Raw genomic sequence first — 16733 nt, forward strand, 5'->3', positions numbered from 1 at the left:
TAATCACTTGGTTATGTGTCTCATCAGTGGAGGGAAATAGGTATTTACAAGGTGTGGGTTGTCTCATTACAAGGTGTAGGTCATCTGGCTGCTTTTAGCCACTGGCCTTTTCTCTATCATCCTCAGATGAGAAAAGGTTCAGATACATCTGCAAGCTGTGGTCTTCTTTGTCAAGAACAATGAAAAACAACTTGTCCATGTAGCAGACAGGCTTCAGTCTTGGCAATCAGCCTCATCTCAGTTGTCAGTGATGGCTGGCAGCCTTGCCCTCAGCTCTAGCTGATGGGTAACTCTATAAATACAGAGCAAACGACAGGTGGAGGCCTCTGAAGGGCCTCTCTAGTTCAGTGGAGCGTGGAAGAGGTTCCTCTAGGTGTGTGCTGGCAGTAGGGATGTACCTGCAAACTGAGTGCTGCTTTCGTCATTTTGTATTAGATAAAGTTTAGGATGCGCACTTTCCCCCAGGCAGAACACTGAAGAGAAACTATGGCTGACAAACTGTGCTGCTGTCTCTGGTCTCCTTGTGCGTCTCTGGGAACTTCTGGCTTCTGCCCTGGGCAGGGCCAGTAAACCTGGGAGAGTGTTGTGTGGACATGGGGCTGCAATAGGGCTGTATTTCAGAAGACAGTTGTAGATCTCCTTTGTGTGAAAAAGATGTGCAACAAAAAGAGGAGGACTGTGTCTGGCCTGAACAACTGAGAAGTGTGGCTCCCTAAGGAGAGGCCAGCTTAGGGGTAGGGGAGTGCTTCCTCCTATTGAGCTGCAACCCCCTTTACTCGTAGTGAGAAAGGGGACAATTGCCTGTTCACCTGAGACAGAGCTGAGGATATGGCAACAAAAACAGACTGCCTCTTCTGTTGTTTTTGAGCTGCTCTGCAGGGCTGTTTTGCTAGCTTAAAGCATGTAATTCTTGTGTTTCTGACACTAAGGCTGCTATTATTAAGAGGCTTTTCTGTAAGGTCTGTGTTTCTTTGTTGGGTAAGTCAAGAGGTAAAGGATGTTACAAAGAAAATGAAAGACTGGGGAGCCAGTAAGGATTCTAAGACAGAATGTGTGGGTTCAGGGCTTGTTTGATGTCCCTGTTCACTGCAGGAGAATTGGACTGGATGATCTTTAAGGGTTTCTTCTGATCCAAATGATCCAGTGATGTCTGGGGCAGCAGAACAGAGGTATCTTATGTCTGGGACAAGGAGGCCAGCAGAAGGTTTGATCGTGGGGATGTCTTCAAGTCCTGGATGTAGGTGCTACACCCTCTCAGCTCGCTGAAGATCACATGAGCCTGTCAAAGCAGAGCACTACTTACCTACCAATGTGCAAGGTTTGGAACCTGATCCCTTCTAGTGTACTCCTCGTTTCTGAAGTCAGCCTTCTGCCCTGCAGCATTACAGTGCTGAGCATTGACAATTTATTTCCTTAATGAGGAATGAAGGATGTGAGAACAAGGACTCCCTACAAATCAGACAAAGCCTTTGTCAAACAAGTGACTGGCACGAGGAGGCTGAGGCATCTGTTCCTGGTTGCTTATGTGGAGATGAATCATGTCAGGAGCTCCTGACTTGAATCAAACCTTTCCCTCCACTTGAGCCTCAGCCCCCTTTACCTGCTGTGAGAAATGAGATAGAGTTGCTTGGACAGTTTCTACTCAGGGGGCAAAAACAGAGCAGATCTAACTGCAATTCTGTGCCTCGTGGGTCTTGTGGCCCCTCTCTTTAGGGGAGGGCAGGCTGGAAGAGACAGTAGGATGACATGGGATTGAGAAACGTGAACGATAATCCTCTTTGTGGGAATGCTTTGGCGGGAGGGAATGTCTGAGGGGAAGCCCTTATTGCCCATCAGTTCCAAGGGAAATGCCGGAGAATGCCAAAGGAAACAGAGGCCTGAATGCAGGCGGTGCATGCTGCAGGGATCACAGCTGATAAGCAGCAGAACAGAGACATAAATAGGGCAATGGGCACTAGAGCAAATCCAGGTTCACTGTCCAGGGTATTTTTCCACAGGATTTGCTGGTTGGCAGCCTTCAAAGCACTCTGTAAATAGTGGTTGCTGAAGGCTAAAACACAAACTCATCTCACGAAGTAGGAGGGGTTCCTGGTTCCCTTTCTACAGGCAGAACATGAAGAGATGCTCTCAACCAGCACTTCTGAGGGTGCAGTTATTTGCTACTCCACTTGCTTTGTTCACCTCCTATATCTCACTGCATAGCCACATACAAGCCAGGTGGGATACCGATACAGGTGAAGTTGTGAATGTACAGTCGGTGAGGCTGTCAGCAGATAGGATGAGAGGAAATGGCATCCAGTTGCTCCAGGGGAGGTTCAGGTTGGATCTGAGGAAAAACTTCTCAGAAGGAGTGGTGCTGCAGTGGCACAGGCTGCCCAGGAAGGTGGTGAAGTCACCATCCCTGGAGGTGTTCAAGAACTGTGCAGATGTGGCACTGAGGGACGTGGTTTTTGGTGGTAGGAGGATGTTTGGACTGGATGATCTTAGAGGTCTATTCCAACCTTAATATTTCTATGATTCAGAGCCTCTCCTTTACCCAGCTCCAATGCTGGCACTGTATTCCTGCTACAACCCCATGCAGGAGCTTGGAAGGCCAACAGTGAAACCTAACTGGTGGCTGGCAACAGAGGAGAGGAGGAGGGGAATCACGAGGCAGCAGAGCCCCATGAGAGCCCGTCCAAGCCCTTGCCCTCCGGCTGACACAGCAGCAGGGCTGTGCCTCCTGCCTGGTTGCAGCACTCGCAGCCTGCAGAGACCTGCTTGTCGCATCAGGCACGTGTGTATTGTGCTGCCTCTCCCAGCTCTCATCTCACTTATCCTGTGGGACCCAAACTGCCTGTATCCTTCTGTTCTGCTCCTGCCCTCTCCTTTCATCCTCTCCCTCAATTTTCTTCTTTGCTGTTTCCCCACATTGTGCCTATCTCCTTGTCTTTCACGTTTTTGTTCTGAGTTATCAAGTTCCTTTCCTTCACTTGGGGTGCTGCCTCCTTCGGCCCCCCCCCACTTTTCTCCCTTTGGCACAGCTCTATGGTGAGTTCCTTGAATCTGTCACTGCCTTTGCTACAGGGCAGCATAAATCAAGTACTGCACAAATAACTGTCTGACCAAACCTGTATTAAACTCCCTCGTTAAGTATATTTATGATACTGAATTGAGGGGATCCAGGAATTGGCTGGCAGGCTGCAGGGCAGAGCTGGAATGGAAGACAAGCTTGCTTTTCCTGCCTATTGCTCTGGCTACTTGGAAGAGCAGTGTTAGAGGAGCCTTCATCCATAGTTCAGGAGCAGTGGGTGGGTTTGGGGAGCACAAACATTTTGTGGCACCAGCAACTGTGCAGTGCTAATGCATGGTCCCTGGCTGCTGAACAGAAGCTATTGGGTGGGGGTGTGAAGCAGAGGGAGAACAGCTCATTGAATGCATGCGATGTGATCAGCAGGAACAATTATTTCCAAAGCCAGGATATTGGTGCTGGAGCCTCTTCAAGTCACTTGTGTTTAGCATCCAGAGCAGATTCCTCCTGGTGTTTGAGAGGAGAAGAAGAGAAGGCAAGAGAAGGCTAAAAACAGCTTTACAGGAAGAGAGTGTGGGGGGGAAAGTAGGTTAGCAGAGAAAATGAGTTTATAAAAAATGGAAGAGCAGCCGGGAGGCACAACAGTAACTACTGCATTGTGCTTACAAAGCTAAACATGTTAAGATGAATAAATCCCCAAGCTGGATGGCTTATGGCCTAAAATATTAAGAAAAGCTGGGCCAGATCTCAGTCTGCAGCCAGATCCAAAGAACAAATGTGTTTGCATCAATCATTTTGATTCTTAAGCGTTTCTTGGGGGAGGTCTTAAATCTGAACTTCTTCCACGTCGAAGGTTGTCTGCACCCTTTGCTGTGGGTCAGGCTTATCAGGCTTATTTCTGAAACTGGGGGAACAGACTGACAGCTGTGCAGGGTCAGACCCAAGGGCCAGCTCCCCTCTGACTCTGGTTCCTAACAGATGCCCAGAGGTAAAACTACTGGAATAGGACAAGCACAAGTAAGGGTCTCTTGTGATCTGTTGGCACAGTGACCTGCAACTATTCAGAACTACCCAGCAACGAGCCAACACTAATTTTCATGGTGGAAAGCCTCATCTATGCATCCCTGCCTTGCTATGTGGCTTAGGGCATTCTGCTTGTTTTCCCCTGATCTTCATTTCTCTGACTATAAAATAATGAAGGCCACCTCTGAACAGTGCTCTCACATATAGAATCTGATTTTTTTGAGTGGTGCTGTGTGGAGCCAGGAATTGGACTCAGTACTCCTTGGGGGTCACTTCCAACTCAGGATGCTCTGTGAGCTCTTTCCCTAGAGATCACTTACATATGAGCATCTAGTATAGGAGTGTGATGCGCTCCTGTGTTTGGTATATAATACACCACATGAGTTAAATTCCTCATTCAGGTAAGCCAGTGAAGTTGATTAAAGTAGGGAGATGACTTGTTTTACTCCTAGGAAGCTTTACTTAGTGTTTTACAATTAAGCTTCCCTGTAAACCCCTTTGGAGCTTGGGTTCATCTCCAGGTTTTGATACATGCCTCTGGTCACCTTGAGTGCTCAGGGCTCTTCCAGAGGAATGGAACTGTGATCATCTGGGTAGAAAGAGGGGAGAATGTGACCGAGGATTTCAACAGAGCAGAGCTGATGAAATCATATCTATAAACAGTGCAACTTAGGGATTTTTGTCTCTCTATTATTTATAAGGTTTTTTTCGCCCACAGAGCATTTTTCCAGTTTCATGTGCTAACACTCACAACATCTTTGTCCTTTGGGTCAGTGTCTCTGCCTCCTACTGCAGTGCTCCCAGTGTCTCCAAACACTCCCTGCTGACTTGGTCTCACCTAGGTGCATGCTATTCTCTTTCTTCAAAGTCTGCCAGACACACCTACCTTCTCTGCCAGGAAATTGAACCAATCTCTGGATCTAAAAGGGCTGAATCTGCAGATTTTGTTCAGAACTGGCATGCTGAGTTGTGTGCCAACTGAGGCCTTTTGCCCACCAGGAGGAAAGGAAATAAAAAAGGTGCTGTTGCCAATCTTTCATAACCTCCTAATCCTAATTGTTTGGATATTTTTGGTTGTGGTTTTGTGTCAATGCTGGTCAAACCAAGTACTAAATGCAGAAAACAGTGAGCTGGTACCTGGGCTGCAGGAATAGATACTTGTCTCCAGCAGTGGGCAGTGAGAGCTGCAGAGCAGCACCTCAGGTCTGCACTTGGCTGTCACACTTAGAAATAACATCAGCTGTCTCCGGGAAGACTTTTAAATGCATTAGGGATGTTCCAACAAATGGCTGTTGCATTTTAACACGAGAAAATGCGAGGTGATGCATGGCTGTGGCTGTTCAGATTCAATTAGCGTTAACGCCCTTCCATTAAGCTCTGGCTTGCAGGGTTGCCTCTTGCTGGGAACCTGCTGTGCCAAGGGAGACTCCTGCTTTGCCAGGGCTGCAGCTGTGGGTGACCTGGAGAGGACACAAAGTACAGTGCTGGGATAGAGCATGGTTGTGTGTTCACTTGTGTGCGTGGCAGCACCTCAGAGCACATCCATGGCATCTCTCTGAGGCTGGCTGGAGAACTGTCATGTGTCTCAGCTATTGCATAATTATGGTTATGGGCTCTTAGTTTTATCCACATGTTTACCATTACGCTTCACGTATATTAGGAGCTCTCCAGTACAAGAAAACTGCTCCTCTTATGTGTACAGTGGCTAGCACAATGGAGCTCTGGTCTTTGTCTAAGCCTGTTATTCTGACTCTACCAAAGATAAATAGGTAAGGTGTTTCTCTAGAATTTTAACTTTATTTTAAGGTTAACAGCTAACTTCTGCAGAGAATTTATGCATGTTAATTACTAATAGATGTTGGAGGTATCTGAACCAATGGAAAATCAGGTTAGGGTGAATTTTGTGCCAGAATCTGGTTGTTTTTTTTTTTTTTTGGCAGCGTGACAGAAATCTGAAGCACACACCTTGAGGTGGAATGGCCTTGAATCAGAAGGCACCAAAAGCATCTCATCAATAGGCTGTCGTAAGAACTAATCTAAAAGACTAAATCTAATAACTGGTGATTGAGGGCTGGAGCACCTCCCCTACAAGGACAGGCTGAGAGAGCTGGGGTTCTTCAGCATGGAGAAGAAAAGTCTCCAAGGAGACCTTCTAGTGGCTTTCCAGTACCTGAAGGGGGCCTACAGGAAAGCTGGGGAGGGATTTTTTATAAGGGCAGGTAGCAACAGGGCAAGGGAAAATGGCTTTAGACTGGAAAAGGGTGGATTTAGACTAGTTATTAGGAAGAAATTCTTTACTAAGAGGGTGGTGAGAGACTGGAACTGGTTGCCCAGTGAGATTGAGAATGCCCCCTCCTTGGAGGTGTTCAAGGCTAGGCTGGATGGAGCTTTGAGAACCTGGTCTAGAAGGAGGCGTCCCTGCCTATAGTAGGGGGTTGGAACTAGGTGATCTTAAAGGTCCCTTCCAACCCAAACCATTCTATGATTTAAAAAAAGGTAATTTTGAGATGAACCAAGTACCTTTGCAGGATGAATCCATTCCTTCAGCCTTGGTTCCTTCCCCAGCAACTTCTCCAGACCCCCTGGTGTGCATTAAGTGCAGAACTACACAAACCCAGTAAGACCTCAAACAATATTGCATGTCCAAGGCCCTGCCAAGGCTTGCTTCTTGTTGGGGAGCTGGTGTTCCTGGGTAAGGACTTATCACTAGAAGGCACTGGGAACCAGAGACCTAGGAGCCCTTCCTTTGTAAGGATCAAGGGAGGGATCCAACCCAGCATCTTCACAAATCCCTGGGTAGTCAGAAAGAAAATCTGAGATCAGTGCTTCTAGTATCATGTTGCTTTATATGGGTTTAACGACTTGAGCTATCTGAGTTGGGAAACTTTGATTCTATTGTTCCTGTTAATAATTTAATTGAGAGTTGGACTGAGTCTGTGCCTTAGGATGAACAGTAAAGCCCAGGGAGGAGTTTTAAGGTGATTATAGAAAGGAAGATTTTCCTTAATAATTAGAAATATTAAGTTTAGCTTTCACCAGAAAGACAAGGGAGAAATTTGAAGGGTGGAGTCATCCTGTTGTTTGGGTTTGTAGCTTGCTATGTCGACAGAAGGATTTATAGGATGAGGCTGTTTTTTCCTTTTCCTTTTCATCTTTTGGTGCAGCTCAATGGTGCTGTAAAAGCTAGCCGTGCTGAAGTTAGGCCAATAATATAGGGTGCTATAGATATGGCCATTAGTATATCAGTAATATTGCACATAAATTGTGAATTGCAGTTAGGCAGAGGTCAGCATCAAAGCAGCCAGTGGCCAGTAACACCTCCCTCTTCTGAAAAAATGGTACTGAGACTTCTCTATCCAACTTCCACTGAGTTCATCAAAAGTTGAACAAATAAAACATTTATCTTTAGCCATCTCAGCTTAAGTTCACAATGCAGGATTAAATTGTACTCCCCCTGTGTGGCTCTGAAAGCATATCAGTTCAAGTAAGATCAGACAAAACAGCAAAACTGAAGATGGGATCAGTGGTTTATTGTTGGTTGCTCTTGTGTTGTTTTTTTTTCTAATAGTAGCAAATATGCTTATTCTCCTTTGCAATCCATATTAAGCAGTTCATGATAGATCCCTTGGATGGTCCCCAGGTAAGTAGTTCAACAAGAAACTCAATATCTTGGATTTCAACCATGGGGTGCTGGAGAGGGCAAGGCAGAGTCATGTGTTTCAAGGGAAGTGAATGAGAATGAGGCAAGTGCTTGACAGTGTGAATAAAGGCACTTTGGAATTTGGCAGAAAGGGAAACAACCTCTGCTGGTTTTTTTGTTGTTGTTGTTTTGTTTGTTTGTTTGTTTTCTCTTGGAAGTTGTTTTGTATACGTCTTTGAGACCAAGGAGCTGGTGCAGAGAGGAGGGCTATTGCCCCACTGCCCTCCATGTCATGGGACTGGAGATACTTGTCCCTCTCTTATGTTTGCTTCATCCCTGCCCTCACAGCTGCCTTCACCTTCCTGTCTTGAGTCTTCTTGCTGAGTTCAGAAGCTCAGCTTTGAAATCTCTAGGTCCTGCCTTATAGCAGCTAGCCCGTTTTCCATCAGCTTGTCTTCCTAAAAGCTAGGATCCGATTTCAGCCTTTACTGGGAGGAGTGTTGCAGGAGAGATGGCTAAATTAAATGAGACTCAAGGTAACCAGCAGGTGGTGCTCAGTTGTAAATGTGAGGCAGTGCAATCAGCCACCCTATGCTAGCAGTATTTTTCCAGTGGATTATGAATTCAGACATGATGATGACTAAAAGGTTTTATTTGCTACCTAGATAGTGCAAAAGTGCACTATCTCCTCATTTGTGTCTACGTAATATGGAAGCTGCTCTGATAGCTGCGATGTAGGGATTGAAGTCTGAGGGCAAAGAGTTCAGAAAGTTGCAATTCTTTGGGCTTCAAAGATGCCTCATGTAATGCATTCAAAATATGATGCCATAGGAATCCACACAGCAAAAGAAATATATGGGAGCTATAGAGCAGAAAAAAACAAACAGGGCACACTCTCTCCATCTACCAATCATCTATTTTAGAATTCATTTGGTGTTTTTTTCTTTTGTACTAAAATTATACATAAGAGCCTGGACTGAGTTGTAGCTGGAAGACTGTTGTGAGTAATGCGTACAACAAAGCCCAGGAGGGAAGCGCTGTAAAAAGAGCTACTTCAGAAGCCAGTCATGCATGTAAAACTGGCTCTTATTAGATTTGATTTATTTTTTTTAATGGTTGCTGTAGCCCTAGATTGTTTTCTTTTGAATATCGAATGTCAACCACCTGGCACACATTATCCCAATAAAATTTCTCATCAGGTAAGACTGTTTCTCCTGCTTTAACACTACATACTGAGTTTCAGTCGCAGCCTCCGGGAGTCTTAAGTTTCTCTTCCCTGTAGCACAGAAAGATGCTGCCGTAGATTTAGGCAAGTATTATGCTTCGGGTTCAGTTCCTCATGCAGCTATTGCTGTGGCTCTTCAGTTTTAGGTTAAAGCAATACTAGAGGTCAGCTTAAATAGTGTTTTAGAAATAGAACCAGCTGTGACTTAAATCCAGTGCAACTCTTGCGCAGAATACAAGCAAGCATAAACTTCATCCTGCTGTTTCATTTTTCAGAGCAATGATCCAGAAGAGTCCTTCTCTGAAGTGAATTTTCCCACATAGTCTTAAATAGTGAATGTCTACCAGTCTCAAATCTGTCAAGAGCAGGAATATATAATGCATTGCCTTGCAACCCAAGATACAGATGACAAAGCTTAGATTGAGAGAGGAAAGAAAGGGAACGGTATCTCAAAATAGATTAAGCATCCAGAGAATAAGGTTTTATGCCTTCGAAAGTGTTGCAGGCTTTCCAGATGATGACAGTAAGCCTTCATAGGCAGCTGAGAAAGCTCATGTGGCTGAAGTTATGCTTGAGAGAGGGCACATAGGTGAGGTGGAAGGTCAGAATGCCCATTCCTGCCTAGCTGGAGGAGCCAAGGTGTCCAGGTCCATCTTGGCACATCAGGCTTTACTGCTGTTGCCCATGCAGTCCAGTGTTCTGTCTGAGGCTCATGGAAGCAGTAACTGACTTATAATTCCTTCACTTCAATAATTAACAGTGGTCTCTTCTAACTACCAAGTGAAGTGCTATTCCTTTTAATGAGCTTAATAGGGCTGGAACGTCTGCTATTACCAGTGGGAACTTTGCAGCTGCACCACTTGGCTTTGGCTGCTGTTCCAGGCAACAGGGCATCAAAATGCTTCGCTGTCAAAATGATGCAGACTGAGATCTTTTTTTTTCATCCACCTCCCAAGTGACAGAAGCCCTGAGATTCCTTATACAGATACTCCTATAGTGTCACAGGAAGCACTCCCGCATGAAGAAAGCTGAAGCAACACTTAAGCAAATATCTCTGGAATAGCCTTCTGGCTGCAACCAGCATCATAGAAAGGCCTGTTTGACATGTATGTGCCTCCGTGGCCAGCTGTGCTTCTACTGACAGCTGTGGGGCAGAGAGCTTCTGCTAACCTCCCTCGGGGAAGTAAGAGCAGACATGCAGGGGCAGTGCTGGGATGTGCTCAGGGCACTGAGTAAGAGTTCCTATCGGCTTTGGGGGGTTAGGCACACAATCAGCACTTCTACAAGTCAGACTGGGTTTACGGAGGCAATCTTCTCTAATATAAGTAATTAAGATATTTAATTAGACTGTAGAAATAAGAAAATCAGTGCCCAGTTCAGCTGTGCTTGCTTTGACAGTCAAAGCAATGACTTTGAAACAGATTATTATGAATAAATCTCAGATTCTCTGTTAAAAATCTGACAACAGACCTGTGTCATCTGGAGTATGTATTGCCTCAGTGCATGAAAGTGGGGGATGGAGGAAAGGAAAAGACTGATATTAGGGAAACCTGGAATTGTAACTTCACCTCTGGACAAGCTGGTAATTATGGTAAGTTTGGTAATGTCTAGGATTATAGCAGTAACAACAAATACACAAAACTGCACAAAATTAGCATCACTGATGAGCTGAGATAACTCAGCTGTACATCCAGAGTTGATATATATATATCCAGAGAGGTTGCATCACTCAGATGCAACTTACCTTAATGTGGAAAGCGAGGTGAGAAAAACAAATCGTGTCCAGGAACAACTTCAGGAATGGTCATTGTCTCTGACTGTGCTGTCAGATGCACTCCAGCTGCTGATATACACTTGCACTTTTGAATCTGTATTATCTTATCAGTGACGTACTCGAGGGTTTGGCAGGTGATTTATGTATGCTGATTCACAATCCATCCCAGGTGAAGTTAGCAGCAAAAGATACAATCTCCAGTGTCACATACAGAGGTTGGGGAAAATACCTGATCAGACTCTTCCCCAGAACAATTTTCTTTGACTTACAGAGTTATGATTAGCTCTGCTGCCTGTGAAGTTGGAATTGAGGCTGTGTTCTGGCAGTTTACACACCATCAGCTCTCACTTATCTGTGGGTGGTTTATTCAGGTTATGGATTAACTGAGCAATCATTTAGCAACACCCTGCTCTCTGCTGCTTCTAGCCCAACTTGGTATTGGGGCTGCACAGACTTAGCTCAGTGCTAATTTAGGAATCTCACAGCATGTCATCTGTTGTGTTGCTGAGTTTTCTTTTCTCCTTTATACCTTTGATGCCTGTTCTCAATGCCTGGGCACAATAACAGCCAGAAACAGCAAAATATCAATTATGGCATTTACCTTGGAAAATAATAAAATGAACATACCGGCAAATAGTTTTGTTTTCAGTACACTGATTACTTTGTGGGAAGCTTATTCAGGTCAGAAAATCCCAGCAGTTTCTCCCTTTTCATAGAATCATTGAGGTTGGAAAAGACCTTTAAGATCATTTAGTCCAACTGTTCACTTACCACCAATACTGCCCACTAAACTAAGTCTCATGTTCAGTTACTTTAGGTGCACAAGCTGAGGAGTGACTCCACAGGAAGAGGAGAGGGCCAGTTCTGTATCACAAGTAAACCCAAAGCCTCCCAAGACCAAACCCAACAGCCTCTCCCACCAGTGTGCCAAGCCAGCACAGTCAGTGTCTTTGGAATACCAGAAAAGGCTGTACTGGGACACTCTCTCTATGATTTTTACAGACACCAGAGTGAATGCTGCAGATCTGATGAGGCAAGGAGATCTATATATCAAAAGCAATAGGTTAGAACCTACTTTCCTCATGCAAGCACATTGTCAGAGCAGTTGTACTGCCATCTGTTCTAAGCCCTCAGTTCCTGTGGGTGTGGGAGAGTGGATGTGGGACTCATGCGTGGAGATTCGGGGCCTCAGCACTAATGGAATATGTAACTGATTTTGTGATGGAGTCAAACGATGCATTCTGAAACCTTGTGAACAAAGAAAAGTCTGCTCACTTAATGAGGTAGAATTCAGGTGCACACAATCCTGGAGCTCTCTGGCATGATGTGCTACTTTCCCAAACCAGCTCACATTGTCATTGTGAATGTTTACCTTTACAGTTTAAAAGCCCATTTATTGATGGGGTAAAGAGGTACACTCCTCTCCAAAGGAACCAGTTTGGTCAGTCAGCCTGAGTGTTGACAAGAGATGGAAGGAAATCATTAGAAGAAACTGCATACGAGGTATGATAATTAGCCACGTGGTTGGTACCAAACAGTAGAGGCTTTTGTGGAGTCTGGAGAATGCAGAGTAATAATTCTACCTTACTAAACAGGAGGGCATCCAGCTCTGCTTCCCTGCCTGGGAAGTAGGTCAAGAGGAAGTGCACTTTCAATTCATGTTCATCTCATAATTATTTCACATGCTGAAGAACAGCATTTCTGTCAAGGGGAAAAATGCTTCTGTGGCCAGTCTTATGGAAGAACTCAAAGCAACAGCGTGCATATTTGACGCTTTCAGCCTCAGCGCCCATCAGCATTGCCTTCCACATGAGCTCTCATTGCACTTCTGCTGCTAGTTCTGACCTTGCCAGGCTTCAAATGTACTCCAGATAGCACCAGAAGTATGAGAGTAAACCACCTCACACTTGCCAATAGGACTCAAATCAAAATGCGATACAGTCTTGCTCCTGTTATTAAAGCCAGTTATCATTTTTCACTGTCACTATTAGAGAAGCAAGTGGTCTTCACAGAATCACTTGTGTCAGTATATGTATATTAAACAGGAGACTTAAAAAGTAGTCTTTTGTTTCATAAGTATTCTCTTTTTCCTACTTTAAAAAATATTTACTTTTTTTTTTCATATGCAAAAAAAAAAAATGCAAGAGAGTAATGTGAGCTAGAACGGCCTTTGGAGACCATGTGCTCCAAAGCACTGCTCAAAGCTAGGCCAACAGTAGCACCTGTTTTTTTGGGGTCCTATTGCAAAAGGATTGAATGGATGGACCATCCAAAACCTCTCTGAGCAACATATTGCAGTGTGTGACTCCCATCATAGTAATTATTTTTCCTTAGAAGTTTTAAAGCTATGTTTTAAAGATGGATATTGAAGGTTAAGTAATGATAAATCTATTTTAGTCTAGGTAGAGAATAAGTATACGGTCACCTAGGGTACCCATTATTTTGGTGTTTTTTCAGAAGTGAGCCTTTTCCAGGAATTGGGTTGAGGGTGTTGAACCAATCTGTATCTGATGTAAATTTTCCCATGATTTGAAGGAGTATGTAAAGCAGCAATGAAAAAGAAATAATAAAGCCAAGCAGCAGAGCCTCACAGAGAATGATGACAACATGACAGTTCTAATTTAGCATTCAACTACAGAAAAACATAAACATTAGGCTAAGTCTGGGGCACTTCAACTTGACAAATCTGTTAGATGTTGGAAAAAAACCAACAAATTATGGAGAATGTGAAATAACCATAGCATTAAGAAGCATGTTACTTTCAAGCTCCAATGTATAATTTCCACATATGCTCCTTACAAATGTTTCTTAAAAATAAGAAATGAAGTGACCTAATTTTCTTAAAAGAATTGCCAGTAGCATAGAACATGAGTATGTTGCCACACTGAATTGTGCAAGTTCCAGATTGTTTTCTGTAGTAAAATATTTAGTAGCTAGCTCTATTCTCTGTCTCCGGTTAACCATTTTTCTGATAAAATTTCTTTGGTTTCATCATAACTGAGGGAAAAGTTTCACTGTTATTTCAACGTTATGCTCTCAAGATATCTAAGTTGACTCCTGTAAAAGTTTTTGATCATTTAAGTTACTGGTCTCCTTGGCTGGCAAAAACTGAACTCAGTAGTTACTGAATCTTTCTTACCCAAGATTACAAATGTAGAACTGAGCTAATACAAAGTGGGTGCTTTGGTGGAAAAAAAATCCACTTCTTGTTCCTGCAATGAGATTACTTCCCCCGTAACATCTCATATAAAATATAAAACTCACTCCATTGCATCAGTTATATTGTCTGAAGTAATTGCAGGCATGTCTGGGTTTAATCAGTATTTTCTTTAAAATGGTCATCTTCTTTTTGACATCTCTGATCTTTACACCAAAGCCGTAATTTGCCCTCCACATATTCTTAAGTATTTCTTGCTGATGCCATTCATACTTGTTCCTGTTTTATTCATAAATTCATAAATAGCAGTGCTAAAATCAAGTATGAAGCAACAGTGTTGTAGCAAACTTTGTACAGTGTTTATTAGATTATTTTCCCAATTTTCCCCCGCTCTCTTCCAGCTATTGCACTATATTTAATTTAAGGAGAGAATAACAAAGCTATTTAGGAACTGTGTACTTGTATGTACATACACACGTGTATGTATATGTATAGTTAGATACTCCTATTGCTCTACTTTATCATACTTATCCACTAACAAAGCATATAAAGAATGACCTGTGTGAAATTGGTAGGCTTTATATTCATAACACATCTTAGCTAAATTAATTTTCAGCTGTGAACAAGATCCTAATCTCATAATCATTAGCCTTTTCAGTCCTGGTAGACTTCTACTGTATCATCAGGAACGTTCGCTCCTTGCTTCCCCATACTTCTCAAACAGCAGTAATTAACAGGAAGGAAAAGCATCAACTAGTCAAGATCATTTACCTGTTCTTAGTTTGCTAGAAATGCTACACATTCTGTTTTCTTCACTAATATACTAAAAAAACCCCCACCAAAACAACAACAACAAAAAACCCAACTCACAAAACATCTGTCAAAGGAATGTTTCATAGCTTAGCATTTTCCCGCTGGACTTGTCAATCCAACACAGTTCACTAAGAGCACAATCTAATTATCTTTACTATTAATAACGTGCAAGCTTCTGAAAGGTTTAATATGGTTAAGTACTCAGTATTTTAGCATGTCTTTGAACTTCTAGTGTTTGTAATGTAATTTTCCCTGTTGTTTTTCATTTCTCCAGTAATGATACCTGGATTCCCAGTACTTTCAAGCCGAGTGGAGTTGGTTAATTGCTAGAAAATAGAGTGCCATGACAAGCCTAGCAACTCCTGCTAGTAGCTAAGTACTTAGACTAAATCAGAACAAGAATTGAGCCCTGGTCCTGGCACATTCCAAATGTTTTGAGTGTTTCTACATGACTTATTTTCCAAAGCATCCATGAAAAGCAGGAAGGAAAGTGTTTGGGAAAAGAAACTTGGACGGACCTAAACAGGGAAATGTGAATGAAAATTGGAAATTATTCTAGAAAACTTTAATTGATGACTTATTCACAATCATGAAATTATGATTAGAGACTGCTTTGGTTAGAGGAATTTCCTCACTAAGTGAGGAAGCAAAGGCAGCTATTAAAACTAGCAAATAAACAAGGGTGAGGAAAAGAAAGAAGAAGGAGGCAGCAATTACGTAAATTGGAGACCATGGAAATATAGAGAGGAGAAAGACCTGAGCAGGAGCAAAAGAAGCCCCTATCTCACACCCTAAGGACAGTATGGCATTTTAAAGGATAACAGGAATAAAATGACTCCTGAAAATAACATAGCCTGCTTATTAGCAGAAGATTGGGAAAGTCTTAATGATACAGGAAAGGCAGAAATATTCAATAGTTCTTCTCTGCATTTAGAAGGAAGCCAGCTGATGTAACCATGCCTCATGGGAATGGAGAAGTACCTCCAGCTCTCTCAGGTTGCTAAGAAAGATGTTAAGCAGTAATCATAAAGAACTGAAATAAAAACCAACCAGAATGTCTAGATAGCACCAGCTGCACAAAAGAGAACCATGTGAGATGAGTAGTTTTCTCTTGCTTGCTTGTAGCAAGCCTTTATTCAGTAAGGAAAACTGCAGATATTAAGGAGTGGTAATTCAAAAGCAAGGCAAGATAACTTGGGTAATCATGTCCCAGTTTGACAGTAGAGGCAAATAGTACAAAAGCTTGATAGAGAAATCAACTATTAGAGAAGGAAAATGGATACGCTATATTGTAGCAAGTATAATGTGAGCTTTGGTTTTTTGGGGCCTTTTTTTTTTTTAATTGTATAAGATATTTGAAAACATCTATTGCTTTATATGTTTCCTGTTCTAGTAGATTGACTTCTAGAGACTTTTATCAATTCCAGTGGCATTCCCTGGTAGCTGGGATTAGTTGGTACCATAGCTAGATTTGGCACAGATGTTGAGTGTTAGAGCTGGAACTATTCAGGCTAGGATCAACCTGTTGACAGCTGCTGAGAAGTTCAATCTTTTTGTCTGTGTCATTTCTTGAGACCAAAGCTGGCTCAAATAGATGTTATAATAGAACAAAATGTATGAGAGGTAACCAGTTATGGAAGGCAGGTGGGCTATACGCCTACCTACTATGGCTAAGGGAGTATGTAAGGGCTAATACTTTTTAACAAAAAATGTATTTATTTTATTTGTAGGGGTAGAGAAGGCAAAAGATCATTTAACTTTCTGTGTCACAAGGTGAAACTAGTCTCCATTGATTCAGTATGGGTATCTTGTTTCTAATCAACATAGTCACATGCCAGGTAGATTTGTCAGGGAAATTTGCATTGATTTGACTTCAAACGGTATATAAAGGTAACCATAATCAGTTTCTTATCTGTTTTTTTTTATTAATGGCTAGGTACAATACAAGAGAGGTATGATTTATGAGCATTAAGAGCTATACAACTGAGTGGCAGTGATTCTGCACTGGATTTAAGCATCCCAATGGAAACAGAGCTGAATATGAGCTTGATGTAGGACATGGCATCATGTAGCGATGACAGGAGCAAGGCC

At 42.8% G+C, this 16733-nt stretch overlaps 1 protein-coding gene across 1 annotated transcript in view; it reads right to left on the reverse strand.

The window, feature by feature from the left end:
• NINJ2 (ninjurin 2) overlaps positions 1–16733 on the reverse strand; it is a 44448-nt gene that overhangs the window by 3927 nt on the left and 23788 nt on the right. The gene's annotated exons all lie outside the window — the stretch shown is intronic.

This window comes from Meleagris gallopavo, chromosome 1 (assembly GCF_905368555.1).
Source record: "Meleagris gallopavo chromosome 1, MGAL_WU_HG_1.1, whole genome shotgun sequence".
NCBI classification, from domain to species: Eukaryota; Metazoa; Chordata; class Aves; order Galliformes; family Phasianidae; genus Meleagris; species Meleagris gallopavo.